The sequence below is a fragment of the Benincasa hispida genome, chromosome 12 (genome assembly GCF_027475165.1).
Source record: "Benincasa hispida cultivar pf3 chromosome 12, pf3_genome.v1.1, whole genome shotgun sequence".
In the NCBI taxonomy this organism is placed as follows: Eukaryota; Viridiplantae; Streptophyta; class Magnoliopsida; order Cucurbitales; family Cucurbitaceae; genus Benincasa; species Benincasa hispida.
The window spans coordinates 6,590,624-6,602,583 of record NC_143489.1 but is presented as its reverse complement, the minus strand read 5'-3'; positions in this window follow the sequence as shown (position 1 = coordinate 6,602,583).

Below are 11,960 nucleotides of genomic sequence, written 5' to 3'. Positions count from 1 at the left end.
ACTACATTCTGATATATCCTTGCTCCATGAATTAGTAAAAGAATTAGAGAAATGAGTTGATCTAAAATACAAAGAAATTTTAGAGTTAGAAGAGAAGAACAAGGCATTGCACCAAACAATTGATATAAGAGAATGACAACTATGTGAAATTAACAAGGAAAACATGACCTTGAGGAAATCCATCCAATCCCTCAACATTCGATTTATCAAATATCAAGATGTTGCTGAAGGGTTAATGCGAGATCATACGCATTTAAAAGGACAATATGATGAACTAAGAGAAGATTACGAGCTTTTGAGGCGTGATAATGCGACTTTGCACGACATGATGGAATATATGCTTATAGATATCAGAAAGTTACAAAGAAATCAAACGACTTGGCAGAAGAAGCACATGTCATGACATTGATCATTGCACCCACACAACCAAACGAAAAAAACATGCTCAAATTCTTGGGAAAAGTTGCGTACTATATTAGAACATTGGGGGCGATTTTATTGACCTTTTTCTTTAATTGGCTATTTTTTTCTCTTTCTTTTTGTAATTCATTTTATTTGTTTATTAAATTGAATGTTTTCCTACATTGCTTTCAAAATTTGTCAGTCATGTCATTAAATTAATTTATTTTTTCTTTTCCTAAATAAAAAAACAAAATGATAAGATAGCTTGATCACCATGAACCAATCGCATTTACATTACTCAGTACTGATTAAGATAAATGGAGGAACAAAAGAAGAAGATGGAAAAAACCAGGAAAAATATCGAGGAATTAAAAGAAGAAGATGGAAACTAATCTTCATATGTTGGAGAAAGGCAAATTCACAGTCGATGTATCTCAACCTAGTAATATGACTGGGGCAAATTTGCCACCTCATCCACTAACTGAAGGATTTATCCCAAAGTACACAGCATATAATCCTCTTTACAATGTTCCTATTGAGCAGTTGCCTTTTCCCTTCTCAACCAAGAGTGAACCAACTCTTTTGGCTAACTAAGCAGGTTTTCAATCTGTCAACGAGGATCCATTAAAAGTTATGATCACAATTCCTAACCTAGATGATCCCGAGATGAGAAGAAATTTGAAAAAGGAAGAGCCTAAAACTTCTTATAGTGGAAAGTATAAAAATCTAAAAGAAAGATTGAGAGACATAGAAAGAACAAACGTCTTCGACAACATAGATGCTACTCAGTTGTGCTTGGTGCCAGATGTTGTTCTTCCAGCAAAATTTAAAGTTTCAGAATTTGAAAAGTTTGATGGATCCTCGTGCCTAAAAAGTCATATTATTATGTATTGTAGGAAGATGACAGTGTATGTCCATAGTGACAAGTTACTCATACACTGTTTCCAAGATAACTTAATAGGGCCAGTTTCTCGATGGTATATGCAACTGGATGAGGCTTATATTAGCACATGGAAGAACTTGGCAGATTCCTTCCTAAAACAATACAAGCATAATATAGACATGGCTCTAGACCGTCTAGATTTTTGTAGAGGATGGAGAAAAAAAGTACAGAAAGTTTCAAAGAGTATGTACAAAGATAAAGGGACACTGTTGCATAAGTACAAACTCCTCTAATAGACAAGGAGTTATCTGCTATGTACATTAATACTCTATAAAATCCCTTTTATGACAGAATGATTGAGAGGACATCAAATAACTTCTATGATATAATGACAATTGGAGAAAGGATTGAGTATGGAATTAAGCATGGCAAAATAACTAATGTTATGGGGACTTCAACTTATAATACAAAGAAAGTTAATTTTTCAAAGAAAAAAGAAGGAGAGATACATATGGTAAATAGGGTTAATCATAGCACTGTGGGACAATCATCGTACCTAAATCCCGGAATTCCCTATTACCCCAATAGCTATTATGCACCACCTAACCCATACTATCAATCGTATATTAATCATTTGATGGTACAATGTTATCTTCCAACTTCTCAGAATCCACGTCTTTATGTAAATTAGGGATACCAACCTTGAGGCCAAAAAATTCTTATGCTCGAGGACAAGAGAACAAAAAAGGAGGCCGAAATCAAATACAGTTTTATCTGATCCCAATGACACTAAGTTTCTATCACAACTACTTCGGAATAATCAACTAGCACCCGTACTAAGTGATTCGTTGCAACATCTTTACCCAAAGTGGTATCATCCAAACGCTCATTGGGATTACCATGCAAGAGCACTTGGGCATTCAAATGAGAATTTGACCACACTTAAGTACAGGGTACAAGCATTGATCAAGGTGGGATGGTTGAATTTTAAGAAAGACAACGGGTCTAACATAAATAATAACCCTCCAAACCACCAGAATCCGTAAGTCAATGTTGTAGATGTGCAGGAGGTTGGTTCAAAAGATGTCGAGAGCATGATTTCATCCAAAGAAGAGCTTTTTCAAATCTTGTTTAGCAATGAATTGAGATAAAAAAAGAGAATTTACAAGTTGATGTCCCTAGTAACGAACATAATGATAGTTTGATATGTTTGTATCATGTTGGGGTAAAAGTCCACTCTAGTGATCATTGCCCCCATTTCCGCCAAAAGGTGAACGAGTTATTAGATTCTCGTTTCTTATCAGTATCTCAAAAGACATCCAAACAACAAGAAGGTGAGTATTAAGTGTTGGGATTGGTGTCCTAATTCTCCCGGAGTCTCGTTGTTTTGTAAAGATACATATTGTTCAATGAATAAAATAATCGTTATTTAATTCTAACATTTACTCATATCCAATAAACAAAGCTCCTTGGTTATCTTATGTGAACTCAAGCATGTATATGTGATATACAAGTGGATCATGCTTTAAGTGATAACCTAAATCGGTCTGTAGTATAAGAATTAAGGTGAGATACCTGATCCTAGTGACACTACAGATACGGCCCACTTTGTAGAGGTTTGCAAGTGTTGTAAACTACTACAAATGGTAGATCTTGACCATTCGTGTGGAGACGTGGAGCGGGGGTGTCCTATACAAAGAGTTTGTATAAGACCTGAACCACGAGATGACTAGACTATGTATATAACATTGTTGATACTGGAGACTTACATTTCACCTAAACGACCATAGGTGACACGACCTCAATCCTGAGTGTTTTGTGAACTCCTGCCTTTGAGGGCGATCCTTTGATTAGTATGAGTGAGAGTGGCCAGATTGTCAACTCAATATGCTTACCTTTTTGTGGACTTGTCTGATCTGGAAGCTAGGAACTCAATCCACAATATGGGATTCACTTCTTTCCCGAAGCAGGGATAAATAGAGAGATTGCTCCCTTAAGGGCTGATTTCGGGGCTTGAACATAGTAGCCACAACTTCTCTTTGGAAGATAAAACTCATTCATAGTAGAACTATGATTTATGTTCATTAGAGAGATCAGTGGTACTTAAGGAGACAGATGTAACTACGGGGGCATAACGGTTATTGGCCTAGTTGTACTTACGAGCGATCTGTGAAGGGTTGTCGCACTGCTCATTGGTTAAGATGGACACATAATATATCTATAGTGTGGAGAGTTTAGTTGTCGGTCTTTATTGGAGTCCTGACAGTTAACAGATGGTGGATCCGGTGACTAAAGAGTTTAATCAGTTATTCACGTACCGTTGGAGCTTTGGATTTACAGGTCCATGAGGTCCCCTTGGTAGCTTGGATTCATGTTGAAAGATCAGTTCTTGGTGTTGATTTGACATGTTCAAATTGACAAGAGGTATTTTGATTATATGTGATATAATCGGTATGATGTATGAGATACATCTAGTGGATGATTGATGTAAATGAGATTTACATTAAGTACCATGGAATAGGAAAAGAACTATAGTTTATATGTTTCATGAGATGAAATATTAAAACTATAGGTTATAAATATAGTATGATAAGTTGGTTATCATTTATGTATACAATAATATTAATTATTAGATAATTATTACTTTTTCTTTTAAATAACCAAAGTAGTGGGTGGTTATTGATCATGGTAACCGTGAGTTTAAAAGAAAATCGGTTTCCTATTTTGAAAAAGAGTTTTTTCAGAATTTTCACAAAAAAAAAAAGTTTGAAAAGAATTTGAGTTTTCTCTCCGGCGAAAAGAAACTCACAGAAGTCGTCAAGTAAATACAGATTTATTAAACGATGGTTGAGCGAGCTAAACGATCGCGCAGGTGCTAGCTAAACGATTGTGCAGTGTTTACTAAACAATCGCATAGCTTTGCTAAATGATCACTGGCCCAAGGTAAACGATCGTGTAGAATTGACCGAGCTAAACGTTAGAGTTAAACGATCGCATAGCTTTTACTAGACGATCGCATAGTTTTATCTAAACGATTAGACATCGACCTATACGATAGGTCTCCGACTTTTCCCACTTGCCCAGTCGTGTACGCGATCGTTGTTTCCTTCGCTTGTCTGCCTTACACCAAGTTTGAACAGAGCCCGCCCTCTGGATTCTCACACCGAGAATAACAAGGTCGCTTGTTGGTGGTGTTAGACTCAACTCGACACCATCGAGGTTTTTTGGAGGCCGTTCGTGGTGCTGCATAGGTCGTTCGTTGTTGCGGAGGAGATCGTTGAGGATGAGCGCGAAGTGTTCGTGTTGTGTTCGTGCGTTGTTGCAATCGTGTAGATCGAGCGCTCGTGAGTGCAGTTGTTCGATCAGAGTCGCGCATCGGAGCGTGGAGACGTTTCTGCATACGTTAGTACAGTATTTCCCTTAGTACATTTATTGTTTCATGTTATAATTTCTCTGTAAATTATATAACCACTTGTATTGAAGTCGACTGTAAATGATTTGTTGATTCATGATTATAATTTGGAATGGTCTTGCTTCCACTGCTCATGGAAATCTCATTTCCGATTTTCTTCATTAAATAGACGCATCTCAGCAGGTGAATGCTCGAAGATTTCTCTAAAGTAAAAACTGTTGGGATTAATGTCCTAAATCTCGCAGGGTCTTATAGTTTATAAATGTTTTGAACAAACTTATTGTTTATTTAATAAAATATATGATATTTTATTACATATTTTAGTTGCACTAACCACAATCTAATAAACTAACATCCAAGGTTATCTTATATATTAAACATGTATGTAGAGACATACGGGTGGATCATGTTTAAGTTGTTAGGGTTGATACCCTAAATCTCGTAGGGTCCTATAGTTTGTAAACACATGTATGAACAAACTCTTTGTGATGTAATAATATGAGATATTTTATTCACTTTTGTCTATGAAATATGAGTTATTTTATTTGCGTTAATCACAAACCAATAAACTAAGATCTTTGGTTATCGTTGTAACTTAAGCATGTATGTGGAGACATACAAGTGAATTGTGCTTTAAGTGATAACCGAAATAGTCTGTAGTATATGGATAAATGAGGGAAACCTTATCTTGGTGACACTACAGATACAACCTGTTTTATAAATGTTACAAGTGTTGTAAAGTGCTACAAATGATCTGATCTTGGTCATTCATGTGGAGACATGCAATCGAGGGTATCCTATACAAAAGAGTTTGTATAAGACCAGACCACGAAATGTTTAGTCCTGTTATATAACGTCGTTCATGACAGAGACTTTCATTTCACTATGATGACCATAGATAACATGACCTTAATCCAGAGTGAATTGTGAACTTCTGCCTATGAGAACGGTCCTTGGATTTATATGGGTATGAGTGGCCAGATCGCCGACTCAAACTTACCACTTTAAGAATTCGTCTGATTGAGGAGCTGGGTACTCAGCTACACAAGATGGAATTCACTCCTTCCCCAAAGCAAGGGTAATTAGATAAATTGCTCCCTTAAGAGCTAATTCCGGGGCTTGAACAATGTGACGCCACACCTTCTCATGGCTCGAGGAGTATTTACTCATAGTGGGACTATGATGTATTGTTCATTAGAGGAATCAATGGTACTTAAGGAGTTAGATGTAACTACAGGGGCAAAACGGTAAAATGGTCCAACTGTGCTTACGAGCGATTTGTGAAGGGTCATCGTACTATTGATTGGTTATATCCAATGGATACAGAAATATATTTGTAGTACGAACAGTGTAACTGTCGGTCTTTAGTGGAATGTTCGACAGTTAACGGATGGTGGATATTGTGATTAAAAAATTTAGTCAGTTATTCACGTACCGTTGAAGCTTCAAGTTAAAAGTTTATAAGGTCCCCTTGGTAGCTCAATGGATTCATGTTGATAATAAGTTTTTGGGTTAGTTTGAAGTGTTCAAATTAACGAGAGGGAATTTGATTATATATAATATAATTAAATCGATTCAATTATATGTGATATAATTGGTTTGATGTATTAGATACATTATTTGGAGGAATTAATATAAATATGATTTATATTAAATTCCATAAATAAGAAAAAGAACTGTGGTTTATATATTGCATGAGAGGTGATATTAAAACCATAGGTTATAAATATAATATGATAAATTAGTTATTATATTTATTTATAACAAAATAATTATGAGATAATTGTTGTTGGTTATTTTTTTCTATTAACGGAGTGAGTGGGAGATTTATTCAGTTTTGATAACCGATGGATAAAATGAAAATGGTTTTCATTTTTTTTTTTCAAAAACCAACGCATTCTAATTGCGAAAAGAGAAAAAGCTATACGATAGCTTTGAGAGAGAAAACGATCAAGCATCGAGTTTGCCAGAAGATAGCTCCTCGCCACTCAACGATCGAGTATCCAAGTCTATACGATAGACGTTCTCCCTTCTCCCACTTACTTGATCGTTTAATTCCTCTTTCCCTATGCAAAATCCATACAGAGCCCACAACTCTTGAATTCTCACATCGAGAATACCAAGGTAGCCTCTTGGTAGTGTCAAGTTTGTTGTTCGAGGGTCAAGGATCGAGTGTTACTCGATTGTATTCGAGGATATTCCAGAGGCGTTACGTTCGTCATGTTGAACGTTGCTGTTGGATCGAGGAAGTATGAGAAGAAAAAGTTCTTCAAATGTATGATTCACTCGATCCCTTTGTTTTTAATCCTTGAAGTATGCTGTAATTTACTTGATGCATAACTGTCCTGTGTTAGATTATAAATGTTGTTGTTCTTTCACAATGGGGTTTGGAACGATCTGCTTCCACTCATTGGTTCTCTGTTTTCAGAGTTCCTTCATAAGTGATAACCTAAACGGTCCACAGTACATGGATAAGGCTTGGTACCTTATCCTGGTGACATTACGAGTATGGTCGATGTTGTAGGTGTTACAGTTATTATAAAGTGCTACAAATGATCTGATCTTGATCATTCATGTATAGACATGTGAGCGGGGATATTCTATACATAAGAGTTTGTATAAGACCGGACCACGAAATGTTTAATCTCATTATATATTGTCGTTCATAATAGAGACTTAAATTTCACCAGGATAACCATAGGTTACATGACCTAAATCCTGAATAAGTTGTGAACTCCTACCTATGAGGCTAGTCCTTTAATTTGTATATGTGAGAGTGGTCAAACAACCGACTTAATAAGCCTACGATTTTAAGGATTTGTCTGATTGGGGAGCTGGGAACACAGCTACACAATAAGGAATTCACTCCTTCCCCGAGGTCGGGGTAAGTAGATAATTTGCTCCCTTAAGGGCTGATTCTGGTGCTTGAATAATGTGGCGCAATACCCTCTCCTGGCCCGATAGGGGTTTAGTCATAGTTGGACTATGATCTATTGTTTATTAGAGAGATCAGTGGTATTTAAGGAGTAAGATGTAACTACATGGGTAAAATGGTAATTCTCCAGTTGTACTTACGAGAAATTTGTGGAGAGTCATTTTAATGTTGATTGGTTATATCCAACAGACACAAAAATATATATGTGGTATAAAGAATGCAACTGTCGGTCTTTAGTAGAGTGCCCGACAGTTAACGAATGGTGAATAATTTAGTTAAATAATTTGATTAATTATTCATGTACCGTTGGAGCTTCAAGCTACAGGTCCATGAGGTCCCCTTGGTAACTCGATAGGATTAAATGAAAATCAGTTTTTGGATTAATTTGAATTGTTCAAATTAATAAAGGGATTTAATTACATATGATATAATTAAGTTATTTTAATTATATATGATATAATTGGTATAATGTATTTTATACATTATGAGAGGAAATAAATATTTGAACAAGATTCAAATATTTATTATATGAATTGGATTCATAATTGTTAAATTTGATATAAATGTGATTTATATTAAATGTCATATGAGAGAGAAAATAAAGTATAGGTTATATTGTATATGATACGATATTAAAACAATAGTTTATGTGGATGGATAGTGTTATTTTATTTTTGGATAGAAGAGAGTCTCCTTAATCATTATGACAAAGTAGAGAGACAGAAACGTTCTATGAGAGCTGTTGTTCTAGGAGACCAATCACGATTCCTCATCCTACTCTATACTCTCAATCATTCCCTCATTCCAAAGTAGTCAGCCTGGTTTTCTTGCCTGAGAATACCAAGGTCACCTTCGTGGTAGTATCCGTTTCTCGATCGAGGAATTCTTGAAGAAGTTCTTCAAAGTTAAGGGTTTTTAAAACCCTAAGTTTCCTTTTAATTAAGCATGTTATAATTTATGTAAATGCATAATTTGTTCTTTCTTTTTTGTAAAAATCACTTTCTCTAAAAATAGAAATTGGGATGGTCCCGCTTCCGCTCGAGGTTCTCTTCAATGAGATCCTTAAAAAACCATAAACAATCTTCTACCGAGAGAAGTCTAATACCACCTATTCCAATCCAAAACCAATTACCATACAGGTTCTGTCTCCCTTCGAGTATAAAGTTCAAAAGCAATACCATGAAATTATGAGTACAGAGTACTTGTTGAATCTAGACCAGTCCCTATTGACAATGTTGATGAAATTGGAGGTATAACACGTAGTGGAAGGTGTTATACACCAGAAGAACTATTGAAGCACAAGGATAAGGGAAAAACCAAGATCAACAATGCTATTGATTATAAGGTAGAGGAACTTGTAGTGGTAAGAAGTTCAGAAGCAAAAGAGCTAGCATCTGAAGATGATATCCAATAGTTTTTAATACTTGTAAAGCAGAACGATTATAAAATGGTTAAGCAGTTGGGCAAAACACATGCTAGAATTTCCATCTTGGTCTTATTATTAACCTCAGACCTACATTGCAAAACTCTAATGGATATCCTAAACCAGACTTATATTCCATGAGATATTACAATAGTTCATCTAGACAACATTGTTGAAAGCATAACAACATAAAGTTCTATAACTTTCATCGATGATGAGATACCTCCTGAAGTCACAGGTCACACGAAGGCCTTGCACATCACAGTAAAGTGTAAGAAATTTGTCGTGGCAAAAGTTTTGGTTGATAATGGCTATTCATTGAACATAATGCCTATGTCCACATTGAAAAAGTTACATGTCGATATGCCACACCTCAAACCAAGCACCATGATAGTAAGAGCTTTTGATGGAGCACATAGAAATCCCTATTCAAATAGGCCCATCTACCTTTGACATAACTTTTCAAGTCATGAATATCAACTCGACTTACAGTTTTTTGTTAGGGCATCCATGGATTTATTCAATTGGAGTAGTCTTTTCATCATTGCACCAACAACTTAAATTTGTAATCGTTTGCAAGCTGGTAATTGTATCTGGACAAGAAGACATTTTTGTGTCAAGGTCTTCCTCAATGTCATACATAGAAGCAGCAGAAGAGGCTTTTGAATCCTTGTTTCAATATTTCAAGGTTGCAAATACCACCACTTTGTATGGAAGGATAGGAAGAAAGAAGTTACGGTTTGCAAAGTTACCTTTAGAGTGAAATGGCAAGAGTTTAGATGATTTGTTGAGGGTGTTGAAAACCATGAAAAAGTTTGGTTTGGTATATAAACCAAGCAAGGAAGAGATGATTAGAGCACGAAAATGAGAAAGGGAAAATTGAATGGCGAAATTCGAGCATCATGAGCCTCGAAGGCAGTTAAACAACATTTTCCACCTTTATGAATCATTCAAGTTCGCTGGCACAATTCATCCAGAAAGTAAAAAATTTAAAGTGATGGCAGTAATAGAAGATAAAAATGAAGAAGATCCTCTAGTCTACTTATGCCCGAAGAACTTTGAATTAAATAATTAGACTGTATTGGAACTACCATCAATTGTTAACGATTTATCAAAGTAATTATTTGCTTTTGTTATTATTTGAATATTTTATGTTATTTATTATTCATTTCTCCTCTCAATAAAAGTCGTTGTTTCTTTCCCATCTTCTTTTTGGTTATATTATTTCTTTATTTTCCTGTTCATTACACCAAATAATCATCATTTTGAACATTGATATTGAAAGTGAAAGTGAAAATGATCTTAGATACGAACTTGGTTCTCTTGCACACGATGTTGAATTTAGTGAAGGAATAAGTAATGATGAAGAAGATCTTGAACTTTCCCTTGAGTTATAAAAAATGATTGAAAAATATGAAAAAATGTTAGGACCTTATGAAAAACTTGAAGAAACCCAAACTGAAGGGAACCGTAAGCGGATGCAAGATCGACCCAAATTTTATTTTTCATTTAATGTAAATTTTATAGCAAAACAATAACAAGATATGCATTTATATATAAATTACAGCATGCTATCAAAAGGTTTTAGAAACTTTACCTTCGAAGACCTTTCTTCAAGGTTCCCTCAAACTGCATACGAACTCCTTGAAGACTTTCTTCAAGAAACCTTCGAACAATAACGAACACGACCATAAAGGCTTCCTTGGTATTTTTAGGTGGAGAGAAAAGAGGGGGAGGGAGTTACAACTCCCTCATTTTTATTTAAAATAAAATAAAAATGATATTTAATAAATATAAATATAATTATAATAACTAACTTATCATAGTATATATATATATAATTATATGTTATATCAAATATAACATATAACCTATGGATTTAATATTGTATCACATACAATATAACTTATTGTTTCTTTTCTCTCTTTTATGACATTTAATATAAATCACATTTATATTAAATTTAACAACTATAAATCCAATTCATAGAATCTACATTTGAATCTTATTCATATATTTATTTCTTCTCGTTAAGCTATAATGTATCAAATACATTATAATAATTATATCACATATAATTGAAACAACTTAATTATATCATATATAATTAAATCTCTCTACTAATTTGAACGATTCAAATTAATCCAAAAACTGATTCTCAATTAATTCTATTTAGTTACCAAGGGGACCTCATGGACCTGTAGCTTGAAGTTCCAACAGTACATAAATAATTAATTAAACTCTTTAATTATATTGTTCACCATCCATTAATTGTCGGGCACTCCACTAAAGACCGACAGTTGCACTCTCCATACTTCAAATATATTTCTATGTGCATTGGATATAACCAATCAATAGTATGATAACCCTTCACAAATTGCTCATAAACACAGTTAGGCTAAATTACCATTTTGCTCTCGTAGTTACATCTAACTCCTTAAGTACCACTAATCCCTCTAATGAACAATAGATCGTAGTCTAATTATGACTAAACCCCTATCGGACCAGGAAAGGGTGTGGTGCCATATTGTTCGTTGATCTGGCCACTCTTACCCATACAAATCAAAGGATCGTCCTTATAGGCAGGAGTTCACAACTCACTCAGGATTCAGGTCATGTTACCTATGGTCATCCTGGTGAAATGTAAGTCTCTATTATGAATAGCGTTATATAATGAGACTAAACATTTCGTGGTCTGGTCTTATACAAAATTCTTTGTACAGAATATTCCCCCTCACATATCTATACATGAATGATCATGATCAGATCATTTATAGCACTTTAAAACAATTGTAATACCTACAAAGTAGGTCGTACTCGTAGTGTCACAAGGACAAGGTACCCAACCTTATCCATCTACTACAAATCATTTAGGTTATCATTTAAACATGATTCATCCGTATAT